General features: G+C 40.2%; 1 long non-coding RNA gene and 1 other non-coding gene across 2 annotated transcripts in view; both read left to right on the top strand.

Annotated features, from left to right (window-relative positions):
* LOC129148008 (uncharacterized) overlaps positions 1 to 12,207 on the top strand; it is a 90,874-nt gene extending 78,667 nt beyond the window's left edge. The window contains exon 3 of the long non-coding RNA XR_008555215.1: positions 12,094 to 12,207. This is a non-coding gene — a long non-coding RNA (uncharacterized LOC129148008). The remainder of the gene's footprint in view (positions 1 to 12,093) is intronic.
* Positions 10,727 to 10,836, top strand: LOC114228515 (U6 spliceosomal RNA). Its single transcript, XR_008555626.1, has one exon. It is a non-coding gene; the product is annotated as a U6 spliceosomal RNA (small nuclear RNA).
* Positions 12,208 to 17,927: the final 5,720 nt, after the last annotated feature.

Raw genomic sequence — 17,927 nt, 5'->3', positions numbered from 1 at the left:
TGTGCATTAGATCTCCAGAATTATTTATCTACTAGTTTCAAGTTTGTACCCTTAAACAAGGTCTCCTCAGTTTTCCCATGCCCTAGCCCAGGTTAGCCAAATCTCTACTCTCTGTTTTAAAGAGTTTTTTGTTTCTTTGTTTGTTTGTTTAAGTTTCAACATATAAGTGATGTTATACAGGCATACCCCAGATATATTATTGGTTAGGTTCGAGATCACCACAATAAGATGACTATCATAACAAAGCATGCCACATGAATATGAATTGTTATTTCCCAGTGTATAGAAAACTTACATTTACACTATACTGTAGTCTATTAAGTATGCAATAGCATTATGTTTTAAAAAGACAATGTACATATCTTTATTTAAAAATTATTTATTGCTAAACAATGCTAACCATCATAGCCCAGCTGGCATGGCTGAGCATCAACCTATGAACCAGAAGGTCAAGGTTTGATTTCAGGTTGTTTTATGGGCTCAATCCCTAGTGTGGAGCATGCAGGAGATAGGCAATCAATGATTCTCTCTCATCATTGATGTTTCTATCTCTCTCTCCCTTTCCCTTCCTCTCTGAAATCAAGAAAAAACACATTTTTTTAAAAAATGCTAACCATTATCTGAGCCTTTTGAGTTGCAATCTTTTTTTTTTTTCTGGTGGAAGGTCTTGCCTCAATGTTGCTGATGGTTGCTGAAGGTTAGAGTGGTTATGATAATTTCTTAAAATAAGACAAAAATAAAATATACTGCATAGACTCTTCCTTTCACTAATGGTTTCTCTGTAGCATACGATGCTATCTGATAGAATTTTACCCACAGTAGAAATTCTTTCAAAACTGGAGTCAATCCTCTCAAACCCTGCTGTTGCTTGTACATCAGCTAAGTTTATGTCCTATTATAAACCCTTTGTTGTCACTTCAACAACCTTCACAGCATCTTCACCCAGAGTAAATTCCATCTCAAGAACCACTTTCTTTGCTCACCCATAAGAAACAACTCCCCATCCATTAAAGTTTTACCATGAGATTGCAGCAATTCAGTCACATCTTTAGACTCCACTTCTGATTCTAGTTCTCTTGCTTTTTCACCACAACTGTAGTTACTTCCTACACTGACCTCTTGAACCTCTCAAAGTCATCCATGAAAGTTGGAACCACTTCATCCGAACTTCTATTAATGTTGATGTTTTGACCTCTTACCATGAATCACAAATGATTTCAGTAGACTCTAGAATGGTGAATTCTTTCCAGAGGTTTTCAGAAGAATTCTGCCCAGATCCATTAAAAGAATCAGTATCTATTGCAGCTATACCCTTATAAAATGTATTTCTTAAATTATAAGAAATATTTTGAAAATCAAAATTACTCCTTGATTCATGCATGGAACAGGAGAGGGAAGGAGAGACTAAATGAAAAAAGGTGAAAGGATTAACCAAAGAACATATACGCATAACCCATAGATAAAAATAACAGTGTGGTGTTGGCCAGAGAAAAGGGGGAGCAAGGGCTGGGTGGAGGTGGGAAAAGAGGGGAGGGAGTGGGGACATGTGTAATAGTGTAAGCAATAAAAAATATTACTTCTTGATTCATGGACTTCAGAATTGATGGTGTGTTTGCAGGCATAAAAACATTAATCTCATTGTACACCTCCATCAGAGCTCTTGGGTGACCAGGTGCATTGTCAATGAGCAGTAATATTTTGAAAGTAATCTTTTTTTCTGAGCCGTAAGTCTCAACAGTGGGCTTAAAATATTCAATAAGACATGTTGTAAATGTGAGTGCTGTCATCCAGGCATTGTTGTCCCATTTATAGAGCACAGAGTAGATTTAACAGCATTGTTAAATTCCCTAGGATTTTCACAATGGTAAAAAAGCATTGGCTTCCATTTAAAGTCAGCAGCTACATTAGCTTCTAATAAGAGAGTCAGCCTGTCTTTTGAAGTTTTGAAATGTGGCATTGACTTCTCTCCAGGTATGAAATTCCTAGATGGCATTTTCTTCCCATATAAGGCTGCCAACATAATTAGTCATCAGGAAAATGCAAATTAAGAGCACAATAGCATTTCACAATACATTTATTATTGGTTAAAAAAAGACTGACAATAGCAATGTGATAAAGGATATGTAGCCATTTGAACTCTCCTACATTGTTGATGGGAATATATAATGGCACAGGCTCTTTGCAAAATAGTTTTCCAGTTCCTTAAGAGTAAACATACATTTACTAAATGTACAGCAATTCTACTGTAAAGTATTAACTCACAAATTGAAAGCACTTTTCCAGACAGGCTCACAAAAAACTTACAGGAGTTTTATTCATTAAACCTCCAAATGAACGCAACTCAGATGTCTACCCACAAGAGCAGTGACATATAAATGAATGAGCTACTGCTATTCACACAACATTAATGAATCTCCAAAAATTTGGACTGAAAAGGAAAGGCAGTCAAAAGAGGCCATACTGTAAGATTACATTTATTTATGAGGAAAAAAATTAATCTATGGTGATAGCAGATAAATTGTTGCAGAGGCTGGAGTGGGGAATGTTTTTCGAAATAGACCCAAGAGAACCTGTTGGCATGCTGGATATTCTGTGTACTCTTTGTGGTGGTAGCTACATAGGTGTGTATGCTTGTCAAAGTTCATTCCAATGTACACTGAAATTGATACCTTTTGTTATTTGTAAATTATAGTCAGTAAAGGTTATTATACAAATTAGTTGTCAGCTTTATAAACCATCGTACCTCCATACTAAAAATTGGAAAGAAATACACAAATAAAGTTACATTCTCTATTTTGAACCTCTGTTTCTGTTGTTATGCTAGAATTTTGTTGATATGTTAGTGTTGTCTTCTGGTTTGCCTTGTCTGTGTCTCAAGCTAGCCCAGTCTCTTCCTACCAGTGCAGCAAAGGACAATCTCAGCCACACAGACTTCATGAACTCATAGCTGTTTCAGCTTGTAACTGTCACTAAGAAAAATGTAAAAATGTGGAAATACCAGGAGATGCAATTTTCCTCTTCTCTGTTGCATGTCATTCTATTATGACCATAAGATCAAAGAATTACAGGAAATGTGGCAAAGATTCCATTTTTAGCTTAATTTGGGGAAGACTTCAGTGACTTAAGAGAAAAGTAGGCATTCTGGCAATTTTATTTTTTTTGCTTTATAGTGATATAAAAAATGACCTTGTAATTTATGTAATCAGGTCAATAGTTATTCCTATTTAATCCAAATGAATGCCATTCACATTACTGTTTATTCAGTTGGTATATTATGGGATTTACATGGCTGTGTGTGAGCTTCCTCCAGTGTTATATATTGACTAGAGGCCCAGTGCATGAGATTTGTGCACTGGGGCTAGGAGTCCCTCAGCCCAGCCTGTACCCTCGCGCAGTCTGGGGCCCCTGGGAAATGTGCCTTGGGGGAATTGGGCCTAAGCCAGCTGTCAGATATCCCTCTCGCAGTCTGGGGCTCTCGCAGTCTGGGACCCCTCACTCCTTACTGCCTGCCCTGCAGCAGAGGTGGGAGAGGCTCCGGTCACCGAGGCTGTGAGCCCGGCTTCTGGCTGAGCGGCGCTCCCCCTGTGGGAGTGCACTGACCACCAGGGGGCAGTTCCTGCATTGAGCATCTGGCCCCTGGTGGTCAGTGTGTGTCATAGCAACCGGTCATTCTGCCGTTTGGTCAATTTGCATATTAGGGTTTTATTATATAGGATTATAGCCATTTATACAGTCTCTACTTCTAGCCCTTAATATCATATTAGAGTTTGTTCTTCATTTGACTTAGTTTGTATTTCTTCTGTTGCTATTTTAAATAATTTTCTTATACTAGTATGCAGGATAAACTGGGGCTGGAGAACAGCTGGTCAATATCCTCCAATTAACAATGTCATGTTTAAAGACTCATGGCCAGTCACTTCCCAATCATGCTTCCTCCAAAACAAATTCCTAATTCCTTTCATCTTTAATCATGCAACCAATTGCCTAGGCCTTTCTTAAATCCCAACAAATAGATATGAGATACTTCCAACCAGCTGTTTAGATCAGAGATTTCAATTCCCCTTTAACTTAGATTAGAATCAGTTTCTCCAGGACTTACAAATATATTCCCCATGCCTCCTGAAATAAGATAAATTCTCCTGAAGTGTACAGAGAGATGTACTGTCACACACCCAGCTGTTCCTCTTTTTATTGCCTAGATTCTTGCCAATTAATGAATTAAATAAAACACTGCTTAGTATATGTTGTCTATGTGAGCATCCTTTAGTGAGGATGGATTAAATAACTATAAATCAAGCCTTCCCCAGGATAGCATTCCTTACACTAAAATGACCAGGTGAAGAAATGATCTTGGAAAAATATATGTAGGGAAACACTTTTATTTTAAGCGTATAATTTTCTTCCGGATGAATTTCAGTAAATCATTGTGCTAGTAAAATAAGAGGGTAAGTATGAGTTTGCAAAGATGATACATGTCCTATGTAATGTGTTCTTCTACAAGAAAGTTCTCTAGGTTCTCTTGAATAAAGTAGAGATCATACTGAGATGAATGAAAATCAGGAGTCCAAGAACAAGGCTGACTCTCTCAAGTCTTGATAAACTCACCCCAAGTTTGGGAATAGGTTCTTCAGAAATCCTTCCCTCTCTGCCCAAAGAGATTCTCCTTTAAGAAAGTCTGTGTGTGTGTGTGTGTGTGTGTGTGTGTGTGTGTGTGTGTGTGTGTGTTATATTCTCAGTACTGACTAAATACAAGAGCAGTAATTCGGATTAAAAATACATTTTGCTACCCTCATAAAATTCACTCACTTGTAAATAACTCTGATTCTAATAAAAAGGAGCTGATATTTTGATAACAATTGGAACAAAAGGATTCTTAGTAATATAAATATATTGTAAAGTTTTGGAATGTAATTCGAATGTGTACACTCTGATGCTGAACAAACACAAACAAGTAGATACTGAAGCAGCTGTACATCTAGAAAACAAAATTCAAAACATTTCAACTGAAATAATTGCTTAGAATAACAACTTAGTGACTAACATGGCATGCATGTTTTATAATATTTAGCTTCTAATAATTGAAATCAATCTCTAAACAACTAAAACAATTTCTAGGATTTTAGACATCCTCAGCATTATGGGGGGAAATTATATAATAAATGGAGCCCTTTTCTTATATTTCAGTAAAAGTGAATAGTGCTAGCCCTTACAGTAAAAGTTAGTGTTAATAATCAATTGCCATAATGTTTATTTTTTAGAGGATAAATTTTTCCTCTGATTTTTATAACAGAATAGACTTTTACCTTTTGGTAGCTTAGCTATATAGGAATTTTAAGTAATTTAGATGAAATGAATTGAAATAAAAATCCATCCTGCTATTGTCTACCAACCTTCAGAGGAGACCCTGTCAAATGAAAAGCAAATATTATTTCTTTTTTATTTGAAAATTTTAAACAATATAAAAAAATAAAGATATCACTAAAATAAACACTCATGAATTCTCAAGCCAGAATGTTCACAATGTTTACACTTTTTCCTTCAGATATAGTTATAATAAAAAATAAAAACTTTCCTGATAAGATTCAAATTTGTGCCCTTTGCCAGCCCCCTTCCTTTTCTCTCTGCTTAGAAGTAACCACAGACATTAATTTGGTAGCCTTCCTTCCAGTTCTGTTCTCATATTTTTTGTTATTTTCATTTATAGGAATTTTTAAAACATTTTCTTAGTTCATTAATTGTTAGAATTATGTTGAAAACTATTGTAATTTATACATTTATTTATATTAAATCTTTTAATACATGAACAATATTTCCCCTCTCTTTATTCAGTTTTTCTTTTATGTTCTTTAATAATTTTCTTCATTATGTTTTGTAAATCTTTAGTTAGATTTATTCATAGTAGCTTTAGATTTTATTGCTAATGTAGGATTATGTTATTTCTACATTTTCTAGATATTTTAAAACTAATACAAGATTTTTTGGTGGTATTGTTTAAGCAGTCTTGTGAAAATCTTTCCCTCATTTTTAGATTCTCTGCAATTATCACCTTAAAATGAAGACAACTTTACTTTATTGCTTACAATTTTTAAACCTCTTACTTTTTTTTTTTTTGTCTTGTTCATTGGCTATGAGTGGTAGTGAGTTTAGTGGAGTTTTCTGAAAGTATTTCTTATAAAGATTTTATAATTAAATGTGATGCTTGATATCAGTTTTGGTAGATATCCTTTATGAATTTAAAAAAGTTCCCTTTAACTAATAGTTTATTAGGATATTTTTAAAATTTTTCCACAGTCAGATGTTACACCTGTCCCCAAGGGACATGGACTTGGAGCCATGCAGCTTCCTTCTGATCCTCTCCTCTTGGTGGTCATGTGTCTCTCTCCCCAGCCCAGATCCTAATCCTACCATTCTCCAGGCATCCTCTGCCCTTCCCAGCTGCTAATTGTCTCGCAAGCTGTGACTACTTTGCCAATTCCAGGTGGGTGTAATTTGATTTAGATGCTCCTTCTATCTGCTCCAGGATAAGGCTCCTGACATGGCTGCCTATTCAGCCACCATTTTTTCTCCCTCTCAACCTTAAAGTTTTAAAACATCATTAACTTCATATTTTTCTGAAAAAGTAAAATAATTAGTTAACATTTTTATTCTCCTCCTAAACAATACAAGAACCATAACTTGCTGTTTAAGTAATTCCAAAAACGCTATGTGGAACTTTTACTTCACATTCCTAAATGTATTTTTAGGTTAATAATATTTTCAAGTATTTTTGTTTCCATTCCTTCTTGCAAATCACTCTTTACCCTGAGTTAACATTTTTTCTTACTGAATTTTTTTTTAGCAATTCACTAAGAAAGAGATTATCTACACTAATAAAAGAGAAACGTGCAAATTGACCGTCCCTCCACTATGCCCACCAGCCAATCAGGAGCGAGTATGCAAATTAACCCAACAAAGATGGCAGTTAATTTGCATACACAGGTGTGGAGCAAAGACTGAAGACAGTGTAGAAGGAAGCCAAGCGCTGCAGAAGGGAGCAAAGTGGCAGAAAGCGAGGCAGCGGAGACAGGAGGGAGCGAGGCAGCAGAGAAGGGAGTGAGGCAGTGGAGACGGGAGGGAACGAGGCAGTGGAAAAGGGAGCAAGGCAGCGGAGAAGAGAAGGAAGCCCGCTCAGGCCGCAGGAAGCCCTATTCTTGCAGGAATAGGCCCGAGGAAGCCCTGTTCTTGCAGGAATCTTCCTGCAATGGGCCTCTAGTGTATGTATAAATATTAAGATAATTAGCAGATTGCTTTTTAAAATTTAATTTATTTTGTACACCCCAGTGACCAGACATTACACAACTTAATACAAGATTATCCCAATAAATGCTATACCCATCCAGCTCCACACCTAGTTTTTAGACTATTATTGACTATATTCCCTATGCTGTATTTTACTATACTGTATGGCTATTCTGTAACAACCAATTTGTACTTCTTAATCCCTTCACCTTTTTTGCACCCTTCTCTAATTCTCCTCCCATCTCATCTCGTAACCAAAAAAATGTTCTCTGTATTTATGAGTCTGTTGATCTTCTACTTGTTCATTTTGTTTATAGATTCAATTGTTGATAGATATGTACTTATTGTCATTTTATTGTTCATATTTTTATCTATTTTTTTCTTCTTAAATAAGACCCTTTAACATTTCATATAATATTCATTTGGTGGTGATAAACTCCTTTAGCTTTTTCTTGTCTGAAAAGCTCTTTACCTGTTCTTCCATGCCTACTCAGCTGATCCTGCAAGGTGGTTGGAGGTCAGAGGTCAGTGGTCACAGACAGTCCTTAAAGATGATTGGCCTGGCTAAATCTTTCCCATTGATATGACAACAAAAATCAAGACTCAACTAAAACAAGAGGGTGTACAGCCCTCACAGTGTGCACACCTCAGGTGCACAGCTGGGGTGATTTGAGAGGCTGTGCCACTGGACCCCACAGGACACCTACTACATTAGGCCAGTCTACCAAGCTTGGGAGACATAGCAGCTCAATCTAATACATAGAAACAAACACAGGGAGACTTCACAATGAGGATACAAAGAAACATGGTCCAAATGAAACAACAGAAAACAATTCCATTAAAAGAACTAAATAAAATGGAGATAAGCCATCTACTAGATGCAGAGTTCAAAACACTGGTTATAAAGGTTAAAGGAACTTACTGAGGACCTCAACAGCATAAAAAACAACCTGTTAAAAATAAAGGCTAAACTAACTGAAATAAAGAATAATTTACAGGGAATCAACAGTAGAGTAGATGGAGCTATAAATCAAAACAGCTATTTGGAATATAAGGACCCAAAGAACATCCAATCAGAACAGCAAATAAGAAAAAGAATCCAAAAAAAATGAGGGTAGTGTAAGGAGTCTCTGGGACAACTTCAAGCATATAAATATTTCCATCATGGGGTTCCAGAAGAAAAAGAGAGAGAACAAGAAATTGAAAACTTATTTGAAATAATGACAGAGAAATTCCCCTACCTGGTGAAAGATTTAGACTTACAAGTCCAGGAAGTACAGAGTCCCAAACAAGAGGAAACCAAAGAGGCCCACATCAAGACATACCATAATTAAAATGCCAAGGGTTAAAGACAAAGAGAGAATCTTGAAAGCAGCCAGAGAAAAGCAGTTAGTTACCTACAAGGGAGCACCCATACAACTGTCAGCTGACTTATCAACAGAAACTTTGCAGGTCAGAAGGAATTAGCAAGAAATATTCAAAGTGATGAAAAGCAAGAACCTACAACCAATATTACTTTACCCTGCAAAGCCATCATTTAGATTCAAGGGACAGATAGAGAGCTTCTCAGCTAAAGGAGTTCATCACCAACAAACCAGTATTCCGTGAAATGTTAAATCGTATTTCTTTTTAAATGATGTATTATTACACATTAACTGCACACATTCTAAATATAGTTTGATGAGTTTTAGCAAATGTGTTACCAACTCCCCAATCAAGATATAGAACATTGCCAAAAACACCCTATAAAGTTTCCTGTTTCTTTTTTCTGATTAATTCTTCCCACTTCCTTGTAGGGACAATCATTATTCTGATTTCTACCCCCTAGAATTAATTTTGCTTAGTTTTCAATAGTTTTGCCTGTTCTTCAGTGCCTATTTTTTATACACTATGCATTTTTTGTGTGTGGCCTCTTTCACTGAACATCTTAGGTATTCATCTGTGTTTTGTTGCAGGCAATGAATATGGTAAATTTTTAAAAATCTGTATTTATTGATTAATATTGAATTGCTTCCAAGTTTTTGCTACTCTAAAGTCATTTTGTTGATGCATATTTTCATTTCTTTGGTGTTAATATCTAAAGTAGAATTGCTATATCATAAAATATGTGAAAGCTTAACTTTATAAGAAACTGGAATAATTTTCCAAAATGGTTAATTATTTTACATATCATCAGTAAGATTTGAAGTTGTTCCATGGCCTCTCAAATATTTAGTGTTGCTAGTCTTTTATTTTAAAATTCTAGTATATATGTAATGTTCTTGTGATTTTAATTTTCATTTCCTGACTATGAGACATTTTTTCATATTTTTATAAGCCATTTGTAAAACATTTTTTTGTGAGGTAGCTGTCCAAGTCTTTAGCACATATTTTAATTGAGTTGTCTTTTTATTAACCCCCTAGAGCAGGGGTCCTCAAACTTTTTAAACAGGGGGCCAGTTTACTGTCCCTCAGACCATTGGAGGGCCGGACTATAGTTTTAAAAAAAACTATGAACAAATTCCTATGCACACTGCACATATCTTATTTTGAAGTAAAAAAAACAAAACGGCAAAAACACTCGCATGTGGCCCGCGGGCCGTAGTTTGAGGACACCTACCCTAGAGAATCATACTAGGTCATTGGTTCTTTATTTTGTATTATTATTTTTTAAGTATATATTTTATTGATTTCAGAGAGGAGGGGAGAGGGAGAGATAGAAACATCAATGATGAGAGAGAACCAATGATCTGCTACCTCCTTTGTGCCCTACACTGGGGATCGAGTTTCAAACCAGGCATTCACCCTGACCAGAAATCGAACCATGATCTTCTGGTTCATAGGTCAGTGCTCAACCACTGAGCCATGCCAGCCAGTTCATGGATTTTTATTTCATGTATCATACTTCTCTATAGATTCCATGTCTTTGCAGAAATTTTCCACTTGTTCACCTGTTTTTCTTCTGAAGAACCTTGAACATTTTTATAATGGCTATTTTGAATTCTTTGAGTGCTATTTCCATTATTTCTGTCATCTGGTGCTCATCATCTGCTGTTTTTATTTTCTTGGGTGTGGGCTACATTTTATTGTTTCTTCACACACATGTCTCAGGATTATGTTTCCTACAAATTAAATCTCCCATAGTTCCATGGCCTCTCCAATTATATTTTCTCAAGCTGGACACCCTATCTCTATTTTTATCAATGTTAACAAATTTCATCTAAAATACACCAATCTTGCCCTCACCGGTTTGGCTCAGTGGATAGAGCATCGGCCTGCGGACTGAAAGGTCCCAGGTTCTATTCCGGTCAAGGGCATGTACCTTGGTTGCAGGCACATCCCCAGTAGGAGGTTTGCAGGAGGCAGCTGATCGATGTTTCTCCCTCGTCGATGTTTCTAACTCTCTATCCCTCTCCCTTCCTCTCTGTAAAAAAATCAATAAAATACTTATTTAAAATACACCAATCTAGTGCTCGCTTCGGCAGCACATATACTAAAAAATTGGAACGATACAGAGAAGATTAGCATGGCCCCTGCGCAAGGATAAAATACACCAATCTATATTTTCTGCATTCACTATCTTGCCACATCTTTTATTTTAAAATCTAACTTTGACATTGCCATTCCAATGAGTGTCTGATATCCTTAGATTTAGGAATGCACCATTATTTTTCTTTCACCTACACTTTAACCCTTGGAATCATTTCTGGTTCCTTTTCTTCTCACCACCTCTTAGATGTCAGATTCTACTATATAATTTCTCCTAAAACTGTCTGTCCCTCCCCATTTCTCAATTAATTTTTCTCCTGCAATATTCCTTTAAACTTTTAACTTGTTTTCTACATTGAATCAATTTTATTCATGGATACAAATTCTTTCTTATCAAAACTCAGTACTGTTCATCCCATTTACTCTAAAAAGGTGACAGTGATGTCCCCCTATCTGAAATATATATATATATATATATATATATATATATATATATATATATATAATTTTCCAAGCTGTATTTTAAATTACAACTTAGTCTGGTCAAAGATCATTTATACCACTATTTTTGAGCATTTTATGTCAAATAAAAATTTCTAATTATTCTCTTAATGTCCTGTTTCAGATTTTCAGTTAATTTGTTGCTTTGGAGAAAAATATTTCTATAACCTTAATAGAATAGCTTAGCTTAGAGAGACTTTTTCAATTAAGTTGTTTCCTCTGAAATTTCCTTAACATATATATCCAATTATTTTATAATATTTACCATATAGCGATGTCTGTTAGAGTAATTTTCTTATTTGTCCTACTATATTGTAAGCTTATAATCAGATTTTAAGTGAATATCTGATTTACTTTGTCACCATCCTATCTCTTAGCATATTGCTTGTTTTCTTAGGTGCTCATTAAATATATATTGAATTGAATTATGTTATAAAATCAAAATGCCAAAATATATTCAGGATCAAATATGTAAAAAAGGAATGATATATTTTAGAAGGTGTTTTTGTTTTGTTTTGTTTTATCTACATGGTAAGTAATAAAGCCGAGATTCTTAAAGTGAAAAATCTGGCTATCAAGTTCCAGGAGTTCAATGTAAATAAAGTTTTATCCCTGTTTTTAGTTAAATTAGATTATTCTCTTAGATAAAGAATCTCTGGCTCACTGGCAAAGCTATCATAATAGTATGACACACACAAAAAAGAAAACCAGAGAAACAAAAAGCAAACCTGTACCTCTGAAATCTCCATCTTTGCTTTGTCCTTGTGCCAGAGTTTTCAAAGAAATGTAGCTAAAGAGGCATAAAATGCTATGACAACTAAACACAAATCCTGACATGTTTGTTAGCAGTTGGAGGACTTATTGAAGTAAAACTGACTCACGAAAGACCATGGAACAGCTTTAGAGATGATCCAGAAGATGATTAAAGGACTGGAAATGAAGACTGACATTGAAAGGTTAATAAAGCTGGAACTTCCAACTTGATGAAGACCAAAAGTCATTTCGTGCCAGTCTTTAAATATGCAGAGGGAGTTTATTCAGTGACTGGTGGCCAGCTGTTTTCAAACTCTGATGGCATAGAACACGATGATATGGGTTTAAACTAAATTAGAAAGGACTTAATTTTGTTTGGAATAATTTCTTATAAGCAATGAAGTTAAGATATTGAATAAACCTCCTTCTCTGAAACAGATGGATTTCTCCTCCATATTTATAGGGCTCTGAATGCCACTGCTAGAGAAGTTGCACTGATTGTGTATCTCAAGGGTTCTTCTCATGATTTTATATTGCCAAGACTATGATAGGTGTTCATTATCCTAAAGGAAACTCTTCCTCCCTTAATAGCTATTTTAGTAAAGCCATTTTTAAATTTTATATGTGTGAGAACTTTTAATATAGCAACGGAACCTTTTTCAACTAGGTTTATCATTGAGGCAGTTGAGAATCTAGTTTTTAAGCAGCCAATCAGAGAAGAAAAGATGAGCTACACATAAAAAAGTAGGTATAAGACTATTATTACTGACTAGAGGCCCGGTGCACGAAATTCGAGCACGGGGGGGGGGGGGGGCAGGGAGTGTCCCTCAGCCCAGCCTGCACCCTCTCCAATTTGGGACCCTTCAAGGGATGTCTGACTGCCTGTTTATGCCTGATCCTAGCCTAAACGGGTAGTCGGACATCCCTCTCACAATCCAGGACTTCTGGCTCTCAACTGCTCGCCTGCCTGCCTTCCTGATTGCCCCTAACCACTTCTGCCTCCCAGCCTGATCACCTCCTAACCACTCCCCTGCCAGCCTGATTGGTGCCTAACTGCTCCCCTGCCAACCTGTTTGCCCCTCCTGCAGGTTTGATTGCCCTATCCTGCAGGTTTGATTGCCCCCAACTGCCCTCCCTTGCAGGCCTGGTCCCTTCCAGTTGCCCTCCCTGCTGGCCTGATCACCCACAACTGCCCTCCCTTGAAGGCCTGGTCCCTCCCAACTGCCTTCCCCTGCTGGCCATCTTTTGGTGGTCATCTTGTGTCCACATGGGAGCAGTCATCTTTGACCACATGGGGGCAGCCATCTTGTGTTTTGGAGTGATGGTCAATTTGCATATTATTCTTTTATTAGATAGGATTAGATAGGATAGAGGCCTGGTGCATGGGTGGGGGCCAGCTTGTTTGCCCTGAAGAGTGTCCCAGATCAGGGTGGGGGTTCCCTTGGGGCATGGAGTGGCCTGGGTGAGGAACCTGTGGTGGTTTGCAGGCCAGCCATGCCCCTTGGCAACCCAAGCAGAGGCCCTGGTATCTGGGATTTTTTTATCTTCTATCATTGAAACTTTGTAGCATTGAGTGGAGACCTGGACCGGCAAGGGCAGGCAGAAAGCTTAGCTTCCTCCATTGCCAGGGAAACCCAAGCCTCCCTCCTGCTCATTCTGTGGCTGCAGCCATCTTGGTTGGGTTTATTTGCGTATTGGCTCCTGATTGGCTGGTGGGCGTGGCTTGTGGGTGTAGCAGAGGTACGGTCAATTTGCATATTACTCTTTTATTAGATAGGATGTTTTTGTTATGAAATCCTTCCTTAAAATAATTATCTACAATTAGTTTTTTGTAAATAATTAATATTATGGACATTGGCATTTGATCCAGTTTGTATAATTTTGAAAGTAAATATATAAAGTGACTGATATGTTCTGAAAACCTTTTTTTAAGGTTCAAGGAAAAGATTGATAAGCTGGCTTTTTAAAATAGGTGTAAAATCCTTAAATCTTTATTCTGTCATAGCTTTCCTCACAAAATGGCAGTAATCCAAATATATTTCTTAACTAAATTATGCAGAATCATCCACATTCAACAATACTTATTTTATTCATGGTATCAAGAATCATTCTATGTGTATATGTCTCCCACTAATTCAGCAACATTGAGAGAAGTCATTTAAATTATCATATAGCCAAAACTACTCTGAAGGAGGCTTCCATTGGGAAATTTGAATTACTTGCTTTTTAATATTTATTTTTTACTCAGAATTCAAAACACGTTTGTTCTGAAAGTATTTTTACCATGATCATTTATCCTCAAAGCCTATTTTGAAATCAATAATTGTTTATTAGCATAAAAAAATGTTTATAATAAACTAGAGGCCCAGTGCACGAAATTCATGCACTGGGGAGGGTGTCCCTCAGTCCAGCCTGCACCCTCTCCAATCTAGGATCCCTTGGGGGATGTCCGACTGCAGGTTTAGGATTGATCAGGCCTAAACCTGCAGTCGTACATCCCTCTAACAATCCGGGTCCACTGGCTCCTAACCGCTCACCTGCCTGCCTAATTGCCCCCTAACTGCTCCCTTGCTGACCTGATTGACACCTCACTGCTCCTCTGCTGGCCTAATTGCCCCCAACAACCCTCCCCTGCTGGCCTGATCACCCCCAAGGCTTTTATTAATATAGATATGACTCTTCACAGAAAATTTTACTAACCCTGCTTTATAATAAGGGCTTGACGATTGAATCATTGGGACCAGACACCAAGATTTCCTTTCTTTGAATAGTGGAGGGGATAATTATCTTGTCTTTAAGTTGCCCTGAAATTAAAATGAGATAATGACTTAGAAAATTATAAAATCACAATATAAAGACAATTGTCTTTTTCATGTACTGAAAAGATAATAAAGTGGTAAAATGAAAAACACTATTTTTATTCTCCCCCTTCCTTCCTTTACAGTCTCTATTTAAACTTTGAAATTTATAAAAATTTCACTCCAATTTTCATTTCTTTACATTCAACATTATTTTGTATTGTTTTCAGGTTTTATATTAGTTACAGAATAGTGGTTAGACAATCATATACTTTACAAAGTGTTCCCCGATATTTCCAGTACCTACCTGGCATCATACCATCATTACAATACTATTGACTATATTCCCTATTTAAGTGACAATGGGTTTACAGGTTCCTTCCAGTCTTTCTTTTGTGTTGCTCGTCCTTCCTTTTCTTTCTCACTTCTTCCCTCATTTTCTTTATATAGTATCTCAATTGGCCATCCAAGCTCAGTGAAGGCACTAGGACACGCTTAATCCATTTTACAGACCAGGAAACTGAGGCCAATTCCAGTTGGCTGTGGAACTTGACTCAGTGCACAGGGAGCCCTCAGAGCCATGCTCTCTGTCCTTCCTAAGGGGCAGCCGCCAGGCAAACAGAATAAACCTTCCCATCAGGCTTCCGAGCCTCTTTCTCAAGCACCTCTTCATTGCGGATGCTCCACATTCTTTCCTCTCCGCCGTTCCCTGCCCCCATTCTTTACTGCACCCCCTTCTCTGGAGCAGGTGGAAGGCTTCACACTCACTGCCTAGGCATGCTCTGCCATGGGACAGGGTGTCGTGGGCTTGCTTTTGGGTCAAGGCGGGAGCAGGAGTCGCTGCCTCTGAAGTGCAAAGGCCGCCTGGGTGAGGCCGGTTAGCACTGGGAGCTTCTCTGAATCATGTCAGTCAGCCCGGTACCCTGCAGTGCGGCACCCCTCCACTGAGGTGGCACCACCCCTCAACCCCCACCTCAGGGCTGCGGGTCCTTGCCCCTCCACCTGAGCATCCTTCCATGCCCCTTGATCCCTGGCTGGGCCCACCCGCATCTTGGGGCCACTGCAGAACCTCTCTCTCTCTCTGCAGGTGAGGCAGATCCCTGCCCTCGGTCTCTAAGAAGCTGTGAATCTGTGGCCAGAGGCCCGATCTGGGTCTCAGCAACCCCATGCCTGCGATGTTCCCGGGGCTCCACGGGAGTGGCTAGGTGGCCCGGCTGCGCCTTCTCAGGGCAGCGATGTTCCTGGGCCCCATGGGAGTGGCTAGGCAGGCCCACTGCCCCTTCCAGGACCTTCGATGTTCACGGGCCCCACACGAGTGGCTAAGCAGGCCCAGTCACACCTCGCCAGGGCAGCAATGTTCCCAGGGCCCCACAGGAGTGGCTAGGCAGGCCCGCTGCCCCTCCTGTGGCCTGCGCTAGACCCAGACCCCTTGGATAGTGTCTGGCACTGCCCACCCCGCCTCCCTGGGCCCCGATGGATTGGTTCCTTGTGGGCGGCATCTGGCACTGCCTGCCCTGCCTCCCCCGCCCCCGATGGACCTGGACTCCCAGGAGTGGGCCATAGCACTGCCCACCCCACTTGCATATGCAAATTAACTGCCATCTTTGTTTGGCATAGTGGAGGTACGGTCAATTTACATGTTTGTCTATTATTAGGTAAGATTGATGGGTGAAGAAAAACATCCTATCTAATAAAAGAGTAATATGCAAATTGACCATCACTCCAACACACAAGATGGCTGCCGCATGTGATCAAAGATGGCCGCCCCCATGTGGACACAAGATGGCCACCACAGATGACCAGCAGGGAGGGCAGTTGTGGGCAATCAGGCCAGCAGAGGAGTACAGTTGAGGGGGGACCCAGGCCTGCAGGGGAGGGCAGTTGGGTGTACCATGCTTACAGGGGAGGGCAGTTGGGGGGAACCAGGCCTGCATGGGAGGGCAGTTGGGGGGGACCAGGCCTGCAGGGGAAGGCAGTTGGGGGTTACCAGGCCTGCAGGGGCTGGTAGTTGGGGTGAAACAAGCTGGCAGGGGAGGGCAGTTGGGGGTGACCGGGCCGGCAGGAAGAGGGCAATTGGGAGGGACCAAGCCTGCAGAGGAGGTCAGTTGGGAGGGACAAGTCCTGCAGGGGAGAGCAGTTGGGGGGGACCAGGCCTGCAGGAGAGGGCAGTTGGGTGTAACCAGGCCTGCAAAGGAGGATAGTTGTAGGGGACCCAGGCCTGCAGGGGAGGGCAGTTGGAGCTACCATGCCTGCAGGGGATGGCAGTTGGGGGGGACCAGGCCTGCAGGGGAGGGAAGTTGGGGTGAAACAGGCCGGCAGGGGAGGGCAGTTGGGGGTGTCTGGGCTGGCAGGGGAGGGCAATTGAGGGTACCAGGCCTGCAAGGGAGGAAAGTTTGGAGGGACAAGTCCTGCAAGGGAGGGCAGTTTGGGGAGACCAGGCCTGCAGGGGAGGGCAATTGGGGGAGACCAGGCCTGCAGGGGAGGGAAGTTAGGGGTGACCAGGCCAGCAGGGCAGGGCAGTTGGGAGCAACCAGGCCTGCAGGGAAGGACAGTTAGGGGTGTCCAGGCCCACAGGGGAGGGCAGTTAGGGACAATCAGGCTGGCAGGTGAGCAGTTAGGCATCGATTAGGTTGACAGGGAGTGATTAGGGGTGATCAGGCTGGCAGGCCGAAGCTGGCCCCCACCCCTGTACCAGGCCTCTATCCTATCTAATAAAAGAGTACTATGCAGATTGATCATCACTGCAACACACAATATAGCTGCCCCCATGTGGTCAAAGATCTTGCCCCCATGTGGACACAAGATGGCCACCACAAGATGGCCAGCAGGAGAGGGCAGTTGGGAGGCACCCGGCCTGCAAGGGAGGGCAGTTGAGAAGGACCAGGCCTGCAAGGGAGGGCAGTTGGAGGTGATCAACCCTGCAGGAGAGGGCAGTTAGGGGTAACCAGGCCAGCAGAGGAGGGAAGTTGGGGGCAAACAGGCTGGCAGCAGAGTGGTTAGGGGGTGATCAGGCTGGCAGGCAGAAGCGGTTAGGGGCAATCAGGAAGGCAGGCAGGCAAGCAGTTGGGAGCCAGCAGTCCTGGATTGTGAGAGGGATCCCAGATTGGAGAGGATATAGGCTGGGCTGAG

This window comes from Eptesicus fuscus, chromosome 3, assembly GCF_027574615.1.
Source record: "Eptesicus fuscus isolate TK198812 chromosome 3, DD_ASM_mEF_20220401, whole genome shotgun sequence".
Classification (NCBI taxonomy): Eukaryota; Metazoa; Chordata; class Mammalia; order Chiroptera; family Vespertilionidae; genus Eptesicus; species Eptesicus fuscus.
This window is presented reverse-complemented; position numbering and strand designations above follow the sequence as displayed.